Source organism: Melozone crissalis, unplaced genomic scaffold, assembly GCF_028551555.1.
Source record: "Melozone crissalis strain CALT ecotype California unplaced genomic scaffold, PUWL_Pcris_2 ptg000002l_1, whole genome shotgun sequence".
In the NCBI taxonomy this organism is placed as follows: domain Eukaryota; kingdom Metazoa; phylum Chordata; class Aves; order Passeriformes; family Passerellidae; genus Melozone; species Melozone crissalis.
In genome coordinates this window covers 1,384,070-1,410,411 of record NW_026535780.1, presented here as the reverse complement: position 1 = coordinate 1,410,411, position 26,342 = coordinate 1,384,070, and positions in this window count along the sequence as shown.

Below are 26,342 nucleotides of genomic sequence, written 5' to 3'. Positions count from 1 at the left end.
CTTTGTTGAAGGCATCACCTTCCCAACAGTTTTAACAGGACTTTTTGTCGTACCAGGTTTCATTCTGTACTTTCACATGTAGATCAGACAAATGAATCAGTTTCCTCTTTCATTAATTTTTCATGTATGAAGTCCCTGATATAATTACTCACACTGCAATAAACCACCTCAGCCCCACCAGCCAAGCTGGAATGGTTCCTTTCATTGGTGTGAAAGGAAAAATGACAGAAACATTTCCCCTGAGCATTCCAAGGCAAGTGAGTTGTAAATACAAACACAAACAATGTTTTCCAGAGCAATGGAAAACCTCTTACTTGATTTAAGGTGGTGGGACAGGATTCTGGGCTGGCACAGAGGTTGTTTGAGCAGGACTTTTGGAAAACTTTCACTTTTGTGGTGGTTCTGTAATCTCAGACTCCAGATTTTAAGCAGAATACTTTATTGGATTTGACACAGATACCTCGGCTGTTGACTCCAAACTCCTGTGGTGGTCCATAGAGAGCTAGAAAACCTCAGCAAGGGAGTTTGGAACATCTTAACATCGACACCCAAAATAAATAATTTAAATCATTTATCACATGCTCCCTTTTCTCTTTATGCACTCAACAAGGGGTGACCAGGTTGTAGGGAGACAAACTGCATAAATTCCATAAATTTGGATTAAATTAGTCCAATCCTGCTTTCTAATTTCCCTGTGTGTGATCAGCTGTCTTTGTGCTTTTCATTAACTGGGTATTGATCAGACTGGTTCAGAGGACTGAAAATCATTGAAGAACCACAGAATGATTTTGGTTGGGAGGGACCTTAAAGATCATCACATTCCAAACTCCTCCCAAGGGACACCTCCCACTAGACCAGGTTGCTCAGGGCCCCTAAACAATCTTGAAGGTTCCTTCCAACCCAAAACATTCCATAATTCCATTAAACCCATATTTTCCAGGGATGTTTTCCAACAAAACAAGGGCATTTCAGATGGCTCTGGCACTTCCAGAGGGATCAGCCTGGACTGCATTTTCCCACTGCAAACTGATGTTTGGTAGCAATCTCCTGATGAGGAAAGATGAAAAAAACTGATGAAGTTCTGGTATTTCTGTAGTGAAAAGTGTGACCTTTGCTTGATTTAGTTTCCTCTTTAGTAGATCCAAGCTCTGGATTTCTGGATGTGTAGTTCCAGGCTGCCCTGGGTGGAGTTCCAGGGAAGTGGTGCAGTCACCATTCCTGGAAGTGTTGGAAAAGAAATAGATGTGGCACTTTGTGATATGGGTTAGTGAGTATGGGGATATTCAACCAAAGGCTGGACTTGATGATCCTGGAGTTCTTTTCCAACCCAAATTATCCTGAGATTCAATATTTCTGTAGCAGGTGTGTTGCTCCACATTTTTCCCATGATACTTGTGGAAATCTAACTGGGAATCTCATCTTTCAGATCACAAACACTGTGCTCTATCTACACAAAGAGCTGCATTTTATCCCATGTTCTGGGATAAATGGGGCCTTAAATCAGCAGAAATTTATTCTGTCAGCTCTCAATCCCCATTTGAAGATATGAAGATGTGTCCTTTCAGCACTGCAGGTTAATGTTAGATCAGGAAAAAGGAATAATTTGTTTATTGTTCCTGCAGGTCCCACTCCAGTGCACCAGGGTAGGATTTCTTCCTAAACTGATTTGAAATCTTGTTGAGCCCCATGTGGCATTGGAGTGACTCTTCTGGATGAGGAGACACCGAGGAACACTTCAGTTGCCAGTACAGATGGTGGTTAAACCTCAGCTCCTCCTGTTCCCTGCCAATTGTCGCCTTAGCAAAATGCTCCTGTGGCTTCCCTGTAACTTGGCACTCCCTTCCTGATCCTCTTTTCCCAGCTGCCCATCTTCTCCTGAAGGAATTGCAGTAGCACACCAAGATTCAGGAAAAAATATTCTCATTTTCTGAATTCCAGTGTAGGGGTTCTTAATAAAAAATCAATCTGAAAAAAACTTTTCCTCTTTTTCTCTCTTTCATTCTCTTTTCTTTGTTTGTTTTGTTTTTGGGATGGGTTTTTTATCCCTTTGTCCCACTTGGGTTTTTTTCTGGATGCATTAAGATTTACCAGCTCATTCTCCAGCATTTTATTGCTGGGTGACACGAGGGAGAAGATTATTTTAACATGTGCTTACTAGCAAAGAGCTCTGCAATAAAGAGCATTGAAAGAAACTCCCATAAATGCTAAAAAAAGTTTAATGTGTGTGTAATTTAAAGAAAAAAGTTGGTTAAAATATATTGTATAGAGTGGGGAGGAGGAGCATAAAAAACAACAAGCTCTGGTGGCTTTCGTGTTGCAAAAACTGATTTTATCTATTGGGGGGGTTTTTTGTTTTGTTTTTTTGCTTGTTGAGTTTGTTTGGTTTTGGTTTTGGTTTTCTTTTATCAAAAATTTTGTCATGCAGGAGATGGTGATTCCGGCAAGTGTAGGAAGGAAGTTCATACACCTGAGGAGAAGCTCAAAAGAGTTTTTTCCTTTTTTATCAAACTTTCTGCCACATTGGTTCTGTGTAAGGGATCCATAAGATTTGCAAACGACCAAGGTTAGTGGCTCTAAAAATGTTTTGAGGGTGGTCTGGAGAGTCTGGGTTATTTTTACTATTTTTACTATTGGTTTTTTTTCACCAATAAAAGATAACCAGGCAAAGTCATTACTTTTAACACATGAACTCTTCCAGGATATATCTGAATGGGGTTGTTTGATTTGGGGTTGTTTGGTGGGGTTTTTTCCTATTTATTTCATTTTTTAAAAAGGGGGAAGGGGGAGGGGGAGATGGGGAGGGGAGGGGAGGGGAGGGAAGAGGGGAGGGGAGGGGAGGGGAGGAGGGAAGGGAAGGGAAGGGAAGGGAAGAGAAGAGAAGAGAAGAGAAGAGAAGAGAAGAGAAGAGAAGAGAAGAGAAGAGAAGAGAAGAGAAGAGAAGAGAAGAGAAGAGAAGAGAAGAGAAGAGAAGAGAAGGACTTCCAAAGGGATCAAAATTATCCTTTGATTTGTTTCAGTTGAGTTCAATTAGCCATTCCCCTCAATCAGTAAATACATTAAGTTATGCCTTTGGTGGTATTAATTTGCCATTGAAACATTTTGAAAATATCTAATAAATCCTGTGGATGGAAAACACCTTGACTTCTCCTCTCTAAATAAAATTCAGGGGTTTTTTGTTTCCAGCCTCTAGCTGGAAAAGACTTTTCTGAAACTTTAACAACCTGAAGGTGAAGCAAAACATTCAATAACAAGTGAAGGAAACATGAAAGCAAATCTCCAAACTGAACCAAGTTGACTTTCAATTTTGTACCCATCAAGCTGAAGCCCACCCACTTCTTTTTCATTTTTTGAATTCAGACACTCACTGTGTATAATTCCAAGTTTCTGCTTCCTAGAAAACCAACCACTGGGAGAAGTGGATGTTCAGTAAACATCAGGATCAAGGCACATGCATTAAGGGTGTATATTTAGGAATCTTGTATTGCAAAAATCTTGAAAGAAGTGCCCTGAGTGCAGCAGAAAGGAGTCTGATATAAACACCTGAGGTACATGCCCATGGAAATTTGGCCTCTGGGCTTCCAAGGATAACTCCCAGAAAAATAAATTCTTGTTTTGACTCGGTGTATGGACAGTGCTTTGTCACAGGAGCAGTTCATGAATCAAGAAGGAGCATTTCAGATTTTAATGGCCACCACCTGTTTTCATCTCTATTTCACTGAAGCAGTGAATAACAGAATGGTTTGGGATGAAAGGAACATTAAACATCACCCAATTCTGCTCCCTGCCATAGGCAGGGACACCTTCCACCAGACCAGGTTGCTCCAAGCCCTGTCCAACCTGGCCTTGGACACTTCCAGAGGTGGGACAGCCACAGCTTCTCTGGGCAACCTGTGCCAGGGGCCCTCCTCCCTCACAGGGAAGAATTTCTTCCCAATATTCAACCCATCCTGCTGCCATTTTAAAGTAATTTCCCCTTGTCCTGTCACTACATGTCCTTGTGATCAAGTCAGAATTCCCTCTCCAGCTCTCTTGGACCCCCTTTAAGCACTGGAAGGGGCTCTGAGGTCTCCCTGGGACCTTCTCTTCTGCAGGCTGGACATTCCCATCTCTCCCAGCCTGGCTTCAAATCACAGATTCTCCAGCTCTTGGAGCATCTTCGTGGACACCTCTGAATTAATCCCAACAGTTTTTCTTTGTTCTGCTCAGGGAAGCCTACTTTTCAATCATGGAATCATGGAATGTCAGGTTGGAAGGAATCTCAAGGATCTGGTCCAACCTTTTTTTGGCCAAAGCACAATCTAGACAGAGTAGTCCAGCACCTTGTCCAGCTGAATCCTAAAATTATCCAGTGCTGGGAATTCCACCACTTCCCTGGGGAGACCATTCTGTGCCTCATTTTTTCTCATGGTGAACAACTTTCCTCTTGAGTCCTGTCAGAATCTCCCTTGGAGTAACTTGTATCCAATATCCTTCCTCTCTTCCCTGTGACTGCTCAAAAAAAGGGAATCTCCATCTTACTTTCAGCAATCCTTTAAATGCTGGAATGGGGTAATAAAGTTTCCCCTGAGCCTTCTTTTCTCAGTGATGAACAAGCACAGTTTGTTAATTTCAGTCTTTCCTCATGTCAGGTTTCCCAGACCTTTGATCATTTTTTGTGGACCACCTCCAGTCCCTCCACAACTTTTTGCATGGCAGGGACAAAAACTGGGCACATTATTCCAGGTATGGCCTTGCAGGGTCTGAGTTGAGTGGGATAATGACATTATATCTGCTAGTGATGACTTTGTTGATGCCACCCAACATTCTCTTGGCTTTTTTTTTTTTTGTCCATGGCAGGATTCTGCTCATTCACAAAGAACTCAGTGTTTACCAGGATCTGCATAGAGCTGATTCCCAGCTGAGTAGATCCCAGCCCATGCTGCACTCCTGGTTTATGCTTTCCCAGGTGCAAGACCTTACAAATGTAATCCCATCCCTGGAAAAGTCCAAGGCCAGTTTGGACAAGGCTTGGAGCAACCTGGTCTGGAGGAAGCTGTCCCTGCCCATGGCAGGGGGTTGGAACAAGGTTATCTTCAACATCCCTTCCAACCCAAACCATTCCATTATTCATTGATTTTATGATTGATAACAACTGCAGGCCACACAAATTGAGCTAAACCCATGAAAATTTGCCCAGCTGAGTTCACCATAAGCAACATGTGTTGCTACATATTTGTACTAAGCCGGGCAATTAAGATGCATCTCAGGTATTGACTTGACGTGTCTATTCTTATTCTTCTTCCATTATTTACAACTCTGTAGCATTTGCAGAAAATTCTGCTCCATTAAGATTCCCATCCCATCGGAATGGCAGGTTTTTCACCCCGTCCTTTGTAAATCAGGCTCAGTGAGAAATGTATTATATATCACACTCATTAACACAGCCCAGGAACACATGGCTGCCAAGATAAGACACTTCATGAAGAGGGGAAATGCTGATCTCAGCCTGCCTTCCCTTGCAAAGGAAATGTCAGGAAAACTCAAGCACAATGGGATTCTTCAATCATCTTCCCCAGTAACCCAATCCCCTTGCTAACTACCCCTCCGAGTCTTCCTCCTGCTCATTTTGTGTTTGGCGTTTTGAAAAGCAACAGCAAATTATAAATTCACATGGAGGCTATTGAGCCATTCAGCAGAGTCCAGGAGAGCTGGAAAATTTTCTTTTATTCATCTTGCATTAAGTAGAATCTCTACAAACAACACCAACAGGGTGAGACTCTGAATTCACAAATCAGGGAATTATTCCGTCTCCTTCACCACACAATATCTCCATCTTCCTTAAGTTTGCAGAAGAGGGAATACTGAAATCCCTCATTCACAAAATGAATGCTGGCATTTCTTCCACAGGTTCAGAAATCAGTTCTTCAAAAGTTGCACTTTTCATTTTAGCAAAGTGATAAGACCTTTATCTTCTGCCAAGGTGTTTCAGGCACAAACCCAGAAATTCTGACTTTTCGAGCTCGGATTAGTGCTGCATCCACATCCTTAGAGGTGATTGATTTTTTTCTGCCTGTAATTTCCTGGCACTGTATCTTTATAACTAATATTTGTTGCTGAATGCTTGTTATCGCTGGGAGCTGAGCAACTGGAGCAGAGTTTAATGTGCCACTTATCATTTTCCAAGTGCTGTTATTGCCCTTCCATCAGTGCCTTCACACAAGGCTGCAGCATCATGACAACAGTGATACTTTGCAGTAGTCAGCACTAATTCCTAGAATTAGTGTTTCCATCCCATGCCAGACTGGGCAGCTTCCAAAAATTTTTTACTAAATTTCCTGTGTTGGGTTGGTGATGCCCCAGTGATGTTGGTGAATGAGAACGGTCCACAGGTAGATGAGAACAGATTCTGAGCTACTGATTCTGATTTTTCAAATATCCTCTTGACAAGTTTCCTTCTTGACCTGGTGACAATTTCCTGGGGCTTATAAATGAACAAAGAGCCTGAAGGGCATTTGAGGTTTCAGTGCAGGGGAATAGTGAGGGGAACTAAATAGGCAGGACAATAATTTTCCCATTTTGCCCTATACAAAACACAGACATTTAGCATTTGAAACAGCCTCTCATTTCTAAATTTTCTTAATTTTACAAAAAGGAAAAAACCTCTATTGAAACATTTCCCCGGTTCAAAGCACTGAGTGACTTGAAACGTTTCCTTTGGATCAGGCAGTTTTTTGGTTTCCTTCCAAACAGCAACAAAATCATTCTTTTCAAGAAAGCATCAGAGAAACCACAGACAATTTTTCCTTCTGTGGGGTAGCAGCCACAAGCTCACACTGCCTCCCAGCTGTGTCCCCACTGAGACAATCCCTTCTCACTTTCAATAAAACCCATCTCAACACCAAAGAGACACCTCTCACCCCTCAGGTCTCTCCAGACAGGATTTGGTCCCTCCAGGAGTGAACAATACTTAGGGGAAGATGTTGAACATGCCCAGAGCAGCAGAAGCCTGAATTTGGAGTATCTTGCACCCTGCAATGTCCATTCATTCCTTGGCAAAGGGCAAAAGTGCATTGTTAGTCCCTTTCTCAGAGCACAGAATTTTCATCCCCAGGTCCCTGCCCTGCTCTGTGAGCAAAGGTCACTGGCAATTCGCCACTTACAAGCCCAAGATATCTGCAATCTGTCCTCAGCTCTGGAATGGTTTGGGATGAAATACCAAATCTATCTGTCATAAATTCTCGATCTCCTTTGTTTCTCCTTTCTTTTGCAGCTGGAAAAGAAAACTCTTCTCTCTTGGTGTTCTAAAGTGACAACCTGTCCATGAATATCTTCCATAAAGGAAGGGCAAAAAGAACAAAGTAGGAGAGTTAATCAGCACTTGGCCTAAAAGGTTTGTGTGATTGTGTGATAATTGTGACCTTTAATGCAGATTTGCATTAAATTATCCTTAAAAATGTGTAATATTTACATATCACACCCAGACACACACACAGCATTCCTGAAAATGAGAGTGAATGTGGCTGCCCCATCCCTGGAAATGTTGCAGACCAGTTTGGACAGGGCTTGGAGCAACCTAGGATAGTGGAAGGTGTCTCTGCCTATGTCAGGGGATGGAACTGGATGATCTTTAAGGTCCCTTCAACCCAAACCATCCCATGATTCTGATTGTGGATCAACTGATCATCTCAGACATCAATACAGGGGGAAATGACTATTTTATACATATAAATAACATTTCCCACTCTTTATGGATGAGGAACATAGACAAATAATTTCATGGGGACTTCTTATTAAAATAGGGGTCATCCATCACTGACAGGGACATCACCTTTGCTCATATGAGTTATCTCAGCTGCTCTTAAGGAGTGTTCAGGAAGATTTGTAAGGAAAATGTCAGAGCCTGAACATCTCCTTGGATGGCCAGGTGAGCTCTGTAGGAGCAAAGGGCATCACCACATGACTGTAAATGAGAAAGGAAGAAAGATCCTTCTTGTCTCCCAGAATGATCCTGAGGAATATTTTGCCAATTTTGGCCAATTTTGCCTTGGGCAAAATCCCTTCTTTGAGTCAAGCAAAGGCTTCAGGTTTGCTTGAAGTGGCTTCTCCACTTTCCAAGCAAAGAGAAGGAGTTGCTTTTTCTCACTCAAGAGCAATGAAATGCATAAAAAATCTCTGGAAATGACAGGAAGATTTGGAGGCAGGCCATTAATGACCTTCTCAGCATGGAAAAAAACATTTTGCATTCAGTTGTAACTGAGAGTTACTCTTAAATAATTTTGCTCCCCCTCATCCCTGTGTTTTTACCCCTCACAGCAGCCACCTCCAGGCTAAAATGAACACAAAAACTGTGGGAAAGCAACAGGAATTGTGAGCTGCAGGACAAAAAAAAAAAAAAAAGGCAAACTCTGGCTGCACACTTGGCCTTACATTCCCATGAAAACACAGCAAAATGTGATTTCATCATGACTGAACAAGGGAAGAGCTCTGCCTGCTAAATCATCTTTACTACAAAGCCTTTTGTGAGGAAATTCTACGTGGAAATACAAACTGCTTCCCTGACAAACAATGAGCAGACTTTAGTGCTCTCAGTTACAGCTAAAATTTCAACAGATGAGCTGTTGCATTGCATTTATTTTCCTCCTGCAGTGCTCAAAACACTGTTTATTCCTCAGCTCTGCCTCTCGCAGTCGTGATGATACAGCTCAGTGAGAAAGCTGGAGCAGAAATGAAAAGAAAGATTTGGGGACACGGGGGAAAGGGAAGTAATGTCCAAGGGCATTATAAAAACGTAAATAATAAATGTCATTTGAAACGTCCTCTTGGGCTGAGTCATTTGCACACAGAGGAGCTGGGTCATACAAGAAGCTGTTGGAATAATCCTCTGGGAACAATGAATTGGAGTCAGTGGCACTGCTGCCTCCATTCTTGGCTCTAATTCCTGCTATTTATGGGTGGCTTCTCCCATGTCTTAACATTATTTTGCTGGCTGCTGAAAAAAGGTGAGAAAAGAGAGGTTTCAGTGGTTGTTTTACCTGCAGGACCTGAAACATTGGAATAAGCAGCTTAAAAAGCAGAGAAAATTTTGGATTCAATTGGCCTCTAAATTAAGTTCATCCCCACGAGCTGCATCTGTCATACACCACCATTCTCACACAGTCTTTGGTGCCCTTTTAGCTTTTACATGGAATTTAAGACAGGAGAGATTTCTTAATGTATTAAATCCCATTACAAAGGCAAGGATAATTCCCATTATCCCCCCAGCTCTGCAGCATGAACCAACATTTGGATTCTTGGGATGTAGCTACTCCAGGTCTCACACCTCTCACACACTCAGTTCACAGCCTGGTTCAATGATCTCCTGTCCATAGAAAGTGATTTTTTCCCTATCCATCCTAGCAGAGGATGTTGTGCATCCATAGATATTTCTGTCTGCCTCCAGAAATATTCAAAATGTGAGGAAACATCTTATATAGTTAATTTTTCTCTCAGAAAAAGCTCCATGAAGACCTTAGAGGCCTTTCCAGTGTCTAAATGGGCTCCAAGAGAGCAGGAGAGGAACTTTGGACAAGGACATGGAGTGACAGGACAAGGGGGAATGGTTTTAAGCTGAAGACCTGATTTAGATTGGATATTAGGGAGAAATTCTTCCCTGTGAGGGTGGTGAGGCCCTGGCACAGGTTCCCCAGAGAAGCTGTGGCGGCTCCATCCCTGTAAATGTCCAAGGCCAGGTTGGATGGAGTTTGGAGCAACCTGGGACAGTGGAAGTTGTCCCTGTCCATGGCAGAGGGGTGGGATGAGATGAGCATTAAGGTCCCTTCCTACCCAAACCATTCCATGATTCTGTGATTTGTTGTCCTGAATCCTGGATCTGCTCAGTTACGCACAAATCTGGGCTTCAACAATGAGCTTAATGAGCTCAGCAACTCCTCATTTAAAGAGCTCCAGGTTTTGGGCCTGTAGCATTGGCTTTGACGTTTATAATTGAAATTTTAGATGCAGTTTCAAGGACAGGTTTGATTTATAGCTGCAATATCCAGGACAAGAGTTGTCCTCACCCCTCCTTTATTCCATTGGATCCAAAAGAATCCTTAAGAACCTTAACGTTCTTTAAGGTCCTTTCCAACTCAACCTAAACAATGCTTTGGACTGGGTTGGAAAGGACATGAAAGAACATTTATTTCCTATTTCCAATACCACCTTGCTCAGGTGTTCATCCAACCTGGCTTGGAAAAGGGGGGAAAAAAGAAGAGGACACTCCAGCAGCCCTGTGGGATGTGACTCAGCCACGGCCTCCAGCAGCTCCATCTGGAGCTTCAGTGTTGCAGCAATTTAATTTCCCTCAACTTTTGGCCCTTGGCTATAGAGGAGAAAAGATCTTTAAAATGAAGTGGTGGAGGGTTGGTGCGGTTGCTTTGCTGAAGATTTGCAGAGGAACAGCCAATCCTGGCCGCTGCTTGGGAATGTTGTGATTTAAACACACTGAGAGTTTGGGTTGGACTCATTTTCTCAGCATGAGAAGTGACACAATTCCTGTGTTATTCTCTGGCCTCTTCTCTGATTTATCACCTTCACCAGGCATAGCAAACAGCTTCATGCCAGTGTTTTTCCTGGTGTCTGTTTGCCTGGAAAACAAGAGGCTCTCTGTGGGCACATTTCTTCACAAATATTTCCATCAGGCTTTCCAGAAGGCCTCAGGCTGCAGCCAGAGAAGTTTGTCCAACATCTTCATGATTCCCTTATTGGAATCTTCATGATTTCTCTTATTTATTATAAGATAAATTTGGTTATTAGATATGTTTTAGAGAGTTCCTGGGTCAAGGAAATGTCCAAGACCTTCAGGAATGTAATTTCAGCTTCCTGGCTTGCTCTAGTCAACAATTTTAAATGGGGAATGGGGAATTTCTATGTGGCATTAACTACTTCACACCAGTAATGAGAAATATCAAATTATTTGTCCATGATGAAGCCTGAACTCAAACCTGGCCTAAATCAGCTGCAAGCCATGACCACACACGTTGGGGCCAGGTTGTAGGTGAGAATACATCAGCAATAACTGCTGATGGAAAAGACTGCAGACCATTTGTTCATCTTAAGTTCCTGCTGCATGGACTGAAAAAGATCCTGTTCTGTATCTCCAATAGCTCCAACTTCCTGATCCTAATTCCTGGGATAGAAACTCTTTAAAGGATGGAGGGTTGGATGATAGACAGGTATGGATTTTGGAGTAGACTCGCAGCTTTAATTTGCATCTTCTCTGTAAAACTCCTGCTGCTTCTGTGAAGCTTCTGTGAAGATTTAATATTCAGTCTTAGCAAAGAAATTCTCCGAAATCTTTGAGTCTGCCCTAATTATAGCTCTTTCCATATGGAAAATGCTGCTGTCCCTCACCTCCTCGTGGTGCTGAGGTTGATCTCTTACCACAGAGATGTCATCGTTTTAGGAGCCCCAAAATCTGAGACATTTCTCTTGCACTGGAGAACTTCCAACAGCCAAAAGGCTGAGGCAGAATATTCTCCCAGGGTAGAAAGTTTTATTACTCCTTGTGTCATTAAAGGACAAAATCCTGAGGGATACACAGGTATTATTCACAGCTAAATGGGGACAAAGAGAGAGGTCAATGTGAGCAGCCCATTTATTTGATTACTTACATTAGGTGTGATTGCATGAAACACAATTATGGAATTTCTTTTTTATTTTTTGCAGGTTGGATGGACAGGTGAAAGTGCAGATATTGCTACAGGCTGAGTTCTGGAGCTTTATTGAGGAGCAGAGATGCCAGAAATACAGGAGGGAAAAGAGGAATAAATATTGCAAATACAATTTCTGAAAGTTAAGATGAGAAATCTGTTATAATCCTTACATAACTTGAGCAGCCTCAAGACTCTGGAGCTGGTCTGGGGAAGGAGTCAATGGAGGTGTTTTTCTGACACATTTTTGATTTCTACTAGAAGGAACTGCATTAATTTACCAAAATATTTATTTTTGTAAATATTTGTTATTTATTTCTTGAAACTTTGTCTATACTCACATATATGCATGCACACAATTTTATGTAACTGCTTGCACATTTATTTATTTACTCCGCATTATCTTTTTTATTTTATTTTATTAGATATAATTATTAAAACCCCAAAACATGGCTGCATATTAAGGATTGATCCTTACACTTAAATCCAACACTGATTCCATCTTTTCAGGTTGTCAGGCCCACCCTCGTGTGCTCCAGCTGCTACAAAAGGTCAGAGCTGTCAGGAACCAGCACTGGGAGAATGGGTTGAAAAGGGTAAAATGACAGACAGGTATGGGAAGAATGAGAATTAAAAATGCTCTCTCTTAGCAGGACAGAAAATCAAATTGTCTCCTGTATAAGCCTGCATTTCTTGTCATCTCCTTGCTTCTGTCCAGGGCATTTCCATGAGCTGCTTGCTGAGACATTCTTCACCACAGGGATTAAGAAAGTGGGCTCTTTATTTCTCAATCTTTATTCAAAACATTTTTTATTTTTCACTCCCAGGCCTAAAAGGAATTCTTGCCTTTGCAACAAATTGGCTATTTTAACTCTTTAACTCTGATTGTGCCATGTAAACTCACAGTGCCTTGTGTGTTGGATTAAGATCATATAGTTTTAATATTTGGACCCTGGTTTCTGGTAGGAAAAAAAAAATAAATTATATATTTGTATGCATATATATACATTTATATATAAAAATATATGTATATAAATATATATGTTTATATATATGAATATATTTCATACACATTATTAAAATACATATTTATATATATTTATTATACATTTATAGAAATATATAATATGTATATAAATACATAGTATATATGTATATATATTATGTAGTATGTTATATATAATATATATATTATAATAATATATATAATTATATCTATATAAAATATTATATATATCTATATATATGTCTATATATCTATAGCTATATCTATATATGTCTATATATCTACATATCTCTATATATCTATATATCTATATATCTGTATATCTATATATATATATATGTATAATGGTCTCTTCTTGCAGGTAAAGAGGAAGCCAAGAGGACAATGCCAAACTCTTGTCAGCAGAACTCTGAGACAGGACAAGGAGCAATGGCCATGAACTAAAACATAACAAGTTCCATCACAATGTGAGGAAGAACTTTCCATGCAGGGAAAGTGGCAGATCCCTGGAACAGCTGCCCAGGGATTTCATGGATTCTCTCTCTCTCTTGCTGGAGACATTCCAAATCCACCTGGATATGTTCCTGCGTCACCTGCTCCAGGTGACCCTGCCTTGGGCAGGGGGATTGGACTGGATGATCTCCAGGGTTCTTTCCCAACCCTAATTCTGTGATTCTGTAAGAAATTAAGAGGAACTGGCCTCAAGTTACAACAGGAGAGAATTAGATTGGATATTAGGAAAAATTTCTTCATGGCAAGGGTTGTCAAGTATAGGAACAGGCTGCCCAGGCAGGTGGTGGAGTCCCCAACCCTGGAAGTGGGGATGTGGCACTTGAGGAACTTTGAGATCTTTTCTGACCTTAAGAACTCTGTGATTCCATTATTCTGTGTTTAACCAAAAGCTTTCGTTCTGCTGGAACAACCTTTCTAGACTGTTTCACAGCAGAATGCCAACAACAAGGTGAGAGAGAGACCTTTGGAAAAGGCACCTTTTGTATTCCATCCCCTGCCCCACCCTCTCTGTAGCACTCCACCCCTGCGATTCCCGCTTGCCTGGTCCCTACCCACAACCAGGTTGTCACACACATATTTTATGAAAAATCCTTTTGCCAGGATTTTTCCTCCTGAGAAGCTGAGAGGCCTCAGAAACGAAATGCAAACAATAATTATTTGATGCTGTGGAATGTGGCAGCTGCATCTTTGATTGGTCTCATGTGAATTGTTTCTACTTGATGACCAATCACAGGTCCAGCTGTGTCAGGACTCTGGTCAGTCAAAAGATTTTATTATCATTCCTTTCCTTGCTAGCTTTCTGATATCTCCTTTCTCTCTTTCTCTTAGTATAGTTTTATACTAAATATTTATATAATTTTCTTTTAATATAATAGATATCATAAAATAATAAATCAGCCATGTGAAACATGGAGTCAAGATTCTCGTCTCTCACCTCGTCCTTGGGACCCCTGCAAACACCACCACATTTGGTGACCCCGAGTGAGCAACACCCCACACCAGGTGTTCTAAACATGGGCTGGCTCCTCCTCCTGATGAGGATTTATGGATTTATGGATTTTAAGGAGCCCAGCTGCACAGCTGCTGACACAGCAGCACATTCCATGCATGTTCCCCAGTTATCCCACTATTGTTTCCTAGGAGTTGCCAGAGGGTTTGTCAGCCTAGATCCAATTAAGATTGGGGTCAGCCTGCCTTACCCTTGGCATGATAAATGTCCTGCTGTGTTTACAGCACCATGTCCCTGGAGATGATCGGGATGTGCATTCCTGAGGGGACTTTGCTCTCATCTGATGCTCAGTTGCTCATCACTGGGCTTTGCTCCCCCAGTTATCTCTCTTTTGGGGCCTGCCTTCATTAGGAGAAACTGGGAAGGTTTGAATTGCAAGGGAGAGTGAGTGCTGGATTATGAATTATTTAGATTATCAATTATGATTATGATTAGATATCAGGAATAAATTCTTCCCTGTGAGGGTGGTGAGGCCCTGGGATTGATTACCCAAAGAAGTTGTGGATACCTCATCCCTGAAGTTGTTCAAGACCAAGTTGGACAGGGCTTGAAGCAACTTGGGACACTGTAAGGTGTCTCTGCCAATGGCAGGAGGTGGAACAAGATGATTTTTAAGATGCCTTCTGACAAAATCATTCCATGATTCCAAAAAACTCATTTAGTCTCTGTCTCTACCAGTCTGATGGTTCTCCAGATCAGGAGGTGACAGGGATTTATTCTGATACATATATCCAATCTAAATTTATCCTTTTTTTCAAATTAAAGCTGTTGCCCAAAAGACTTTCAACAGCAAAGAAAGTCGTAAGTCAGCCTCCAAGAGGGAATATTGAGGGAAATAAATACAACTCTGTAACTTCCTCAGTTGTTTGCTCTGTCATCAGAGACTGGTTGTATCACCAGATATTCTGTTAGCCTGGATAACCCTTCATGAAGGTATCCACAAGCACTGGAGCTTTGCTTCCCAAGGGATATTCCTCAATTCCCTACAATTATGGAGCAAAGTCTCTTTGATCCCCCATTCTCCAGCCACCCCACATGGTGCAGTCTTAGCCTGATTCAACAGCCCAGCTATTCCGACTGCTCCAGCTGCACCCTGGCAGAATTCCTCCCATGCAAATACATTTGTTTGTCTCAAATGACAGTTTGGAACAGAGATCATCTGAGTTTAGCCATTTTTAGCCAATTATCCAGCATTTGATTTGCCCAATTTGCATGGAGAACAACCTATTATTGCTTTCAGTCTGGGGGGAATTGTTTGCCTTTTGCAGCCTCACAAGCTGCAGATGGAGTCTAATTCTTTTTTTTCTGTAAATATGGAAAACAATAAAGCATGGGTGAAATGGTCTGTCTGTGGATGTTAAGTGGGGAGAGAGCAGAGAACATCTCACAACTGAAAATTGTGGCCTTGATTATTGCTTATTAGCTATGGAAAAGATTGAGACAGTGTAATCCAATCTCCTGTGCTTCTTCATTGCAGTGCAGTACTTTTAATAATCCTGTCTCCATATTCTAAGGAATCTCAAAATTAGTAATTTCTTAGTGGGATTCAGAGGCTCCATACACTGCTGCTAATTTTTGACAACAAATGATGCCCTCTTTTAAGTAACTTTTCCTCCTGAAAACTTTTGAACCCCTACCATCACCCTCATCAGATATATTAAATTTTGATTTCCTTTTTTTGTTTTCCTCACTGGAGATATTCCAGAATTGTCAGGACACAATCCTGTGCCCTGTACCCTGCTTGAGGAGAGAGAGGGGACCAGATGACCCCATTTTGGTGCTTCCAATATTAACCCATTCTGTGATTTGTGATCTTTCTTGTGGCAGTTCTCAGCTTTAATAAACCTTAAAAGAACTTTCAAAAATGGGACCAAATTCCTTTTAAAAATAACCTTTCAAAGCATGCAGACCAAAGCCATTTAGTCATTTATACCCATGAAGTCATTTAAATACTCCACTCCCATTTACTTCAGAAGAAAGTAAAACATCTCTGTGGGTCCAGTCCCTCTTTGAATTCTCAAACCTTTGTCCATTTTTAATCTTTGTTTCCACATGTAGCAGCCAATGAGCAATTTGCCTTTGATTAGATAATAAAAATTAGAGACAGGCCAGTTTCTGAATGGTGTTTTCTTTCCTCTAAGTGTAATTTCCAAGAAGATTCTCTCCCAGTCCTATCAATTGTATATTTCCAGCCAAACCATAATGGTGACAATGGTTTAAAGCATTCAGGATCCAAATTACCAGGGCCCATTGAGGGTGAGGATGTATCAGGAATAGTTCCTTAGTGGAAATAATTCTTGGAGTTGTGGCACAGAGTCCTGTTCCTGGAGAATCCATAAAATAAATTCAATGTGTGCATCTCATTATCCCAGAACAACAAAAGAAAAAAAAAATAAATGTGAGGATAAGAAAAATGTGATTGAAGGTCTCACAGGGAATGAAAAGCTCAGCTCTTGAAGAAGAAACAAAAAAGATCAGACCTGGCTTAGATCATTAAAATGAGATGATCACACAGAGGAGCTCCAGGAGCATTGGTTATGGAGGGAGAAGAGACACTTCATTAAAAAGTCAATAAAGGCAGGGAAAAAAAAGGTTTATTTAGGCCAGAAATAAACTTTGACTGCAAATGGGAGGATGATTCCTGGTTATCAGAGGAGAGACGTGCTGGAGTAGGATCTCAACAGAACCAAAATCTTGAATCCTTGGAAGGCAAAACACTGCAGGATGAGAGGAAATGGCTTCAGGTTGTGTCAGGGGAATTTTAGATTGGATATTAGGAAAAAATTGTTCTCCCAAAGGGTGGCCAAGCACTGGAAGAGGCTGCCCAGGGAAATGGTTGTGTCACCATCCCTGGAGGGATTTAGAAGATGTGTGGATGTGGCACTTGGGGACATGGGTTAGTGGTGGATCTGTCACTGCTGGGTTAATGGTTGGGCTCGATGATCTTTGAGGATTTTTCCAGCCAAAAAAAATCTATTATTTTATTATCACTTTAAATAACTGGATTTGTAAGACAAGGAGCCCCAGATATGGGAGATATGGGAGAGTGGTCCCTTCATGTGACAGTGCCAGCCTGGGGTTCAGGTGGAAAGAACAACCCAGCAGAGAAACATCTTTCACCAGGAGAGGCTGGAAATGCAGACTCAGCCCTCTGGGCACTGCCAGCAACTGCTTTTCTTTGTCTCTCTGCACATTTGCTCTGTACCTGGCAGAGACCACAGCATTGTTGATTTATGGCTTTTCTTTCTCTTTCCTCCCAGTGGCAGAAGGGAACATTGTGACCCCCAAGAGAAGCAAAACATAAAAACCCTGGACAAAGAGTATGAAACTGTTTTGTTGTTGTTTTTTGTTTTGTTTGTTTTTTCCCTGCCTCCAATGCAGATGTCACTTATTTTGATGGTTTGTAACTATGGGCAACCTGTGTTTAAACAACACAAAAATAACCAAAGTCCCTGTCCCTACAGGGCTTATTACTGAGGAAAGCTCTTGCCACAGCTTCCTCTCTTGGAGGGAAGCCTGGTTTAAAGAACCTGCAAAAATCTGCCAGTGGGCAGCTGGAAGGGCAAACAGAGGTCCCAACATGAATCAAGAGCATTTTGTGTTTGGACCTGACGGGCATTTAACTGTATTCCTGAAATCCACAATGTGTTTATTTTTCCTGGAAATTTAGATTGTATTCCAGCAGGGTCAAAGAGCCTTCAGTATCTTTTCACCTGCTGGTGAAAGGTGTCCCTGCCCAAGGCAGGGGAGGTTGGAATTAGGTGGTCTTTAATGTCCTTTACAATTCAAACCATCCTCTGATTCTGGATAATACAGAGAGGTTCATTAAATCTCAATCTTTAGACAGGAAATAACTCCTCATGCTTCAAACTACAAACCAAGGAGCAGCAAATAAGAAATTCCAGATCTTTACAGGTGAGGTCCTTTACTACGGCGATTTTTGAAGCAATTTTGAATGAGTTAGAGACAAGACTTCTGAGCTTTTTAGATGATGTGATTTATTTTTCTTATATGGGCAGGAAAGGTGAGTTCGGCTCACATCTTTACTGCATGATTCAGAAGGTTACAAGACCCCAAGTTATAAGAACTTTTAAGGATTTATTAACCAATAAAACACTGATAAGGATATTTATGTTTTTTACTTAATCCTTTAATATTTTGTTTCATGGACTCATGTTACATTGTAAGCATTTTTAGTCAATTATGTAATGACACACAAACCTACAGTACTGTACTCTAGAACTCTAAATTTTCTTTCACTTAATGTGTTTTGCTTTAAACTATAAATCTACATTCTCACTTCTACTACCTAAGTTTAGAAGCCTCTTCCAAGGTCTCAAATCAAATCTTGTATTTAATTCTAAACTTTAGCTTACAGGTCCAAAATTTTGAGAATTCCCTACATTTCAGATTCCAACACTTTACCATTGCCCACAGGGGCAATAATTGATGGATTTCCCTGCATCAGAGAAGAGCAAAGGGTGGTGTCACACAGATATTTTGCAGAAATAAGAACACTCCCACGTGGCCATCACCACTTTGGCAGTGGCTCAGATGGGGAACTTCAGGAGCTGTGAACTTTTCAGAGTTCCTGGAGTCAGCAGCCACAGCAGAGAACACTTGATGGATCAGCTGAGCCCTGTAAGGAGTTGGGAGTCTGACAAATGGATCTTTTCAGCTAAAATATTCTCTTAGAAGCGTCCTGGTGTAATCCACTGACAGCCACCACAAACCACCACCTGTCCCAAAGGGATGATTTCATTTCCAGAGGTGAAACAGGTGGACATCCATTTGTGTGAATCTGCTGACACCCAGATAGAGAAGCAGCCAGGATTCCTTCAACTGCATCAAGCACCAAGGTATTTCATTTCCAGGAGCTATTTTATTCTTTTAAGGGCTAGAAAATCACCCCAAAAATACTGTCCAGACACCAGCAGAGCCTTAAGATATCATCCTTTCTTCCTTTCATGACACACATCTGCTGTATCATGTAACACTCTCCTCATCCCCCTCAGCTGGATGGTAAAGATGAGGAAGAATCTCTGACCTATCCCAGGTGTTCTTCTTGATTTTTAGGCCAAAATTACCAAAATAATAGATTATGGAGGACTCACAATCACTCCACACTAAGCAGCATCCAAAGATCTTTAACTTATTCAGCCATCCATACCTCGGGCTCCACTTTTACAGTAAAAATACCTTCCTTAAGAGAAGCTGCAACCTGACATTAATGACTTATAACTGTTAAATAAACCATCTATAATACACTCAGGGAGGTTACAAATGACACAAACTGCTCTTTAATAAGTCAGGGATAATGGGAAGCCAAATGCATTAGCAGGGAAGGGTTGTGATTTAGGATTTTTTGAGGGTAGTAGTAGATCTTGCAGGTCTTTGGACTGCATACTTACAAATATATTAATTCCTAAAGGCTGTCAGCCTTGGTTCAGTTTAATTAAAAAAAAAAAAAAGGAAATTAAAATGTTGGAATCCACACTTTTGGGGTTTTAAATAATAATAAACCTTACTTATATGCTCATTTTCAAAGCATTATACAACCTGCCACTGTGAGGCAAAATAAAATATAAAAGTTTAATACCTAGATCATGACTGCTGGTTGAAAAGACACAAGATGTGTTTCTAATTAGAGGAGGGTGATGCCTTGTGATGTTCAAGGTTTTTATTGAGAAGGTTTTATACTTTGCTTCACTTCTGTTTATGGGATATGCCTCTATTTTATAAATGCATACTTGCTTTTTATCTTCCCTTTTGCTTCTTTATGGCTTTCATTTACTTATGCAGTATTTTTTTTTCCCTGATAGATGGGGAGATAAACATTTATTATTTTTTATAAAGCCTGATTTTTTTAGGCATAAAGCAACTCATGGACTTTTGTTTGGAATGGTTCTCTCCCTTTTTTTATTCCTGATGTGTTTGATCCCTCACAAATTTGAGGCAGTCCTGTGGTGAGAGTCACCATGGAGGTCACAGATCTTTTCCAGCTGTTTCTAGACAGAATCTCAGGAGCAAACCTGATTTGGGCTCATTTTGTACTTAACCTGTGCTCACAGTGGTACAAAATAACAACTTGGCTTTGGTTTTTGTGCTCAGCAATCACCAATTTCATTTTTCTGGCAGTGACTTGGACATAAAAGCACAGTTTCTCTAAATACATCAATGACAAAAGGAAGGATAAGGACTCTCCATCTTTTCTTGGGGAAGCCCAGAGAAAAAGGATGAAGAAAAGGTGGGAATCATCTCTTCTCCCAAGTACCAAGTGGCAGCATGAGAGGAATAGACAGAGAGATGCTGTCTGGAATTAGGTGATTTTAATGTCCCTTACAATCCAAACCATCCTCTGATTCTATGATAATACAGGGTTGGAACTAAGAGAGGTTAATTAAATCCCTGCAGATATTTCTGGAATTGGAAAAGGTATCATTGTATTTACCTGATTGACATTTTTTCCATTAATTTGTCTCATCAATTTTTGAAGATGTGTAAATATTTAGCAACTATTATGTCCTACACTGAGAAATCCTGTCCTTTTATTCTTTTCTGCTATGTGAATTATTTTGCTCATTTTGAGAAAAATAATGCTCCTGCTATTTCCATGTCAGAACTCCCAGTGTCTCTTGCTCTGTTTGTCCTGCTTTGCATTAAAAAGAAGATGCTGAATGAACACTCACTCCCTTTCTGAGGCCACTCAGGACCCTGCAGACCTCTGCCACTTCCCAACTGCCTCATTTTCTGGAATGATGAAGCCTAATTTGTTTACTCATTCTTTGCAAAGAGATTTTTCCACTTCCCTGATAATCCCCCTCACCTTTTTACTGTGTTTTTTCCAATTTCATTGAGTTCTGCTGGAGGCAGGGGAATTGGGAAGGCACACAGTAATTAGTGAGTGCATAATAGACATTTACCATGGCAGAAGTCTGAAAACAGACCCCGGACTTGCTAACACATATCACAATGCCCACTTTTTCTTTTATTCCTTCTTGCTCCCCAGTGGGATCCTCCTCTAAATGGACTGGGAATGTCCTGAAGACAAAAGCCATCCAGATTCCTCCTCAGTGCCTGGCACTGCTGAGTCTGGGAGTGGATTAAACCTGAGACCAGTGCTGCATAAACAACATTGCTTTAAATATTTATAGAATCACAGAATCCTGGAATGGTTTGGGTTAGAAGGGACCTTGATGATCATCTCATTCCATGGGCAGGGACACCTTCCACTATCCCAGGCTGATCCAAGCCCCATCCAACCTGGCCTTGGACACTTCCAGGGATGGGGCAACCACTGGGAAACCTTTGCCAGGGCCTAGCATCCTCACAGGGAATCATTTCTTCCTAATATCCCATCTAAATTTACCACATAAATCCATTCCTCCTTGTCCTATCTCTATACATTCTTGTGAAAAGTCCCTCACCATCCTCCCTTTTAGGCACTGGAAGGGGCTCTAAAGTCTTCCTGGAGCCTCCTCTTCCCCAGGCTGAACAATCTACTCTCTCTGAGCCTGAGTTTTCAAAGGACAACCCCTTGATGAATTTAGCGGCCTCCTCTGGACTTCTTAGAACAGGCCTACATATTCCTTGTGTTGGGGCGGCCCTCATATAACAGGAAATATGCATTCCAACATTTCAGTGATCCTCCTTCCATGACCATGGAAGGCAAATGACTGACCAGATTGGAGTTTTTTTGCTGCTGAAAAGCAGCAGAAATCATTGTCAGTGAGTGAATTTAATGATCTCCATGCACAGATCTCTATCTTGTGCTCAAGTGTGAAAATAGGAAATGGTTTTGTACACCTGCTTCAGGCAAAGCCCTGTGGAAGAAATCACTCGTGTGAACAGCTGGATTCAAAACCTGCATAGCAGAGATTCTGTTCTCCCTCATTCTGCCATCAAAACTGCAAATGGCTCATTTTCATTTAGTATTCCAAATTATGCTGAAGGGGAAATTGATCTCTCTCACTTTGGTCTTGCTCCTTTAAGTTTACCCTGTCAGGGTAGAGAGCAGGGAGAAGTGTCTTCCTTGATGTGATATTTGAGCAGTATTAAATATATTTTGGGAAAATTAAAATGCAGTGAGAATAAGGAAGTGTTTTAGCCCTCATGAGCAGAGTTTAAGCAGCTGCCAACGTTTCCAAGTGGGAGAAAATACAGAATTGAAATGAATCTGCTTCACTCTCCTGAACTGATATTTTTTAAAACTTGCTTTTAAAAGTTTCCGAGAACACAGCTCACACTCAGCCCTCTCCAAAGCAAAATGAAGCTCTAAGATTTTCAGTGGCAACTGGCCAGTGGAAAAGATATGGGAAAATGGGAAAAGAAGAGCAAGAAATTATCACAAGAGGACTGAGATGGCCAAGCTGGACAAGTGCAACTGAGTCAGTCAACATCTTAACCAACAGAGATTACTCTGCCAGGATATGACTAAAATTTCAGGGAAAAAAACCCCACCAAAACATAAATTTGGGCAATGATTTTTTATTTTATTCCAGACACTCATGAGTTAGTGGAGTTAGGGCTGGTCACAACTTTTGTCTGGAATTTTCTGACCTGTTTGGAAGTGTGAAGGGCAATATGATTTATCTGCCTTGATGAAAAAATGACATTTTGTTTCTTACTTTCAATCCATCTGAATGAATTCAAGCTTCCTTGCATATTTGTTCTAAAGATGATAATTCTCATTCTCTGAGTGATAAACTAAAACTGGGCAGGTATTTGCCATTGCAAATTGGGCAGGAAAAGGTCACCTTTACCCCTATAAAGACAAGGAGTCTCCTGGCCATCAGATGGACTTTAGGGCTGTTTGCTGTAGGCTGTGGCAGAATTTCTTTTCCTCTCTATAAACAGGAAAGACCAGTACCAAAAAAGCAATTTGCTAACATATTCCTGGCCTCAATTTTCCTAGGGAACATAATGGAAATCTTGGAGGAGAGGAAAGAGAGATCTCTTCCTTGAGAGCTTAGTTCTAGGTAAAAGTTCTCCCTGGTTATCCACAGGGATATTTCTCCACTCTGTCCATCCAATCCTGGCTTGCCCTTTACACAGCAATTAAAAGATTCTGCTTGAAGATGGAAATTCGTGCCAGGTAGAACCTGGAAAGGGAATAAGGCTGCCTTTAAAGAGGAACATTATCAATCTGGATGTGCTGCCTGAAAACCTGCTCAGTTATACAACCTGAAAAACAAGAGGTAGTCCGGATGTGCATGACAGGCCGTGGTCATTGCTCAGGAATTTATTTCACTTACTGCTCCTACAGGGGCTCCAAGAGAGCTGGAGAAGGACTTGGGAGTGGGGTGGAGTGCCAGGACAAGGGGAAATGGCTTCAAACTGCCAGAGGGGAGGGATAAATGGGATATTGGGAAGAAATTCTTCTCTGTGAGGGTGTGAGAGTCTCCTCTGGCACAGGGTGCCCAGAGAAGCTGTGGCTGTCCCATCCCTGTAAGTGTCCAAGGCCAGGTTGGACAGGGCTTGGAGCAACCTGGGATAGTGGAATGTGACAAGTTTTAGGGTTCTTTCTGACTCCAACCATTCTCTGATTCTGTGAAAACAGCATCAGTGTTTTCTCTGCTGTAGCCTTTAAAAGGTTTTAGAGAAATATTCAAGGCACAGCTTTATTCCTGTCTCTCAGCATTTTTTGGATACAAAAACATGGACACTTTTCCGAGGACAAGCATTTCCAGTCTTGCCTTCTTAATATCCAAATTAGGTCTAGGAGAGAGCAATACCAACAGTATCTTGATTTTTAAAAATTTTTTTTGGTATGTTAATGACTGGAAGTGAGCAGAGCTCTGTCAGATGCTTAAATTACTACCCTGAGAATTGGGATTTCTGAATTTAGCTCCTAGCAACAGCACAAATGCCTTGGGTGGATTTTGACAAGTCCTGTAACTTCCTTGTCCCTTAAATATTAACAGATAAAATGGAGGTTATTTTTCCTAGGGCAGTTGAGCTCAGGCACTAATGACTGTGAGCTGCAGCAGTAATGGAGACATTTGACAAATGTAAGGAATGATGCTGCTGTTATTACTGTGATGGATCAAAACTTTACTTCAGGTTCATTAACTTCATCATTTTCCTTCTCAGTGCATAAACACACTATTTTTGGCAGCTCAGATTCTGAAGAATTCATCATTAATTACATACTAATAATGTCAGATTGAAATTCAAAGTAAGGTGGTGCAGGTGAGCGAGGGATTTTTTTTCCTACTTTCTTTAAAATGTGATGGTGAAAATTATCTCTCTTGGCACCACTGGATAAAGCAAACACGGAAATTCCCCTTGGTGAAAAGGGAGGGGAAGGATTATTAATGGGTGCAGCAGAATTTGAAAATAAATGCTAACAACTTTTGCAAAATATTGGATTTTAGGTGAGATTTGGCTGGAGCTGAACAGAAACTGACAGACTTGGGCAATCCAGGATGGTCCTGCTGAGGAATTGGGGTTGTGTCTACACCAAGGACCAGGTTTAGAAGCTTGTTTATCCCTGCAGGAGGTCGGAATTCTTGTGCCATCATCCCTGAGGTCCAATAAAACTTTCCATGACCACAGACACTCACTAGAGCAGAACACAGGAGCCTTCTGCCCTCACCAGTCCTGTGCTGAGTGTCCAGTAAAAGGTGAAGTGAACCCAAACTGGTTTGGCACTGGACACAATGTCTGTCCTTATCACCTGGGCTGTCTCTTACTGGTCCATATCAAACATGAATAGCTGGGACTTAATTTTGTTGAAGTTTCAAAATATCACTTTATTTGACGAGGATTCCATATTCAAGGCATCTGGAGGACGAAGAACCTCCTGGGTAAGTTTTTAGCAGAGGCGACAAAAACCATGAAGTGTGACTCAAAGCCATTACTGAGAGTGATGTGGATCAAGGTACTTGAGGAAAGGCACTTTGATAACTTCAGCAACCCTGAATTTTCATTGGCTGCACTAAAAGAAAAGTCCCGGCCCTTTTTTTTTTTTTTTTAGGAGATACAAAGCAATTTGTAACATTTATGGATAATTACACCTTGGAAAAACCTTTGGACAGTTGGATCATTGAGTCCAACCATTGATCCAGCACTGCCAAGTCTACCACTAAGCCACATCCCCAAGTGCCACATCCGCATGGTTTTTGAGCACTTCCAGGGATGGTGATTCCACCCTTCCTTAGGCAGCCTGTTCCAATGCTTGACCACCTTCCCAGTGAAGAATTTTTCCCTAATATCCAATCTAAAGTTCCTCTGGTGCAACTTGAGGCCATTTTCCTCTTGTCCTGTCAAGATGATGAAAACAACCTCAGGGTAACAACTCCTCAGAGGGATCTTCCCAGATCTGCCAGCTCCCTTTGCTCCATCACTTTTATCAGCGTCCTGACAGGGCTAAAAATGCTCACCACCCACCAAAGATGTACCAAATTACTGTGATGACAAAAAGAAACCATAAATGTGATGAATATTCACTTTCCTGGTGACCTTGCAGTGATTTGGGAAGGACCTGGATGGTCACAATACAGTGTCAAGACCTGTTCCTTACTAAACTCCCTGGATTATAGTGACAGACATTGTCTGAGCTGGTTTTCTCCCTAGAAGCATTCTAGGGTGAACTTCCCATTGGACTAATTAGCTAATTACCTAATGAGTGGTGGTGCTGTCGCTATCTTTCCATAAATCCTCCTGGTAATGAGGAATGTGAGTGCAGATTCCAAACCTTGGGCTCCTGCAGGTTCAATGAGGATAAACCCATCAAGGCTGTTCCAGAGCTGCTGTGGGAGCAGCACGTAATTAAAAACACTCCCCTGGAGAGGAGATCATTTAATCTTCTTCACCTCGGACAGAAAACACAACAGAAGGAAAGATCTGAATCACAGGGAAAACAATGTCATGTTTTTGTTGTTGTGTGATTTGCTGGAATTCCTTCTGTTAGTTTTACTCTGGATATTGAATTGAAGGTCAATCAATATTGAGTTGCAGGTCAGTCATTGTGGCTTCAAGGTGAAAACTGTGGGGTTTACTTCAGCAAACATGACATTTCTGTGGTGCTCGTGAACATCTCGGACTTGTGCTTTGCAATGTGCTCAGCAGTCTCAAAAGCACAGCGTGGTCTCAGAGAAACAACAGGGGACTAAAAATGTGATATTTTATTGAGGAACACAGGATT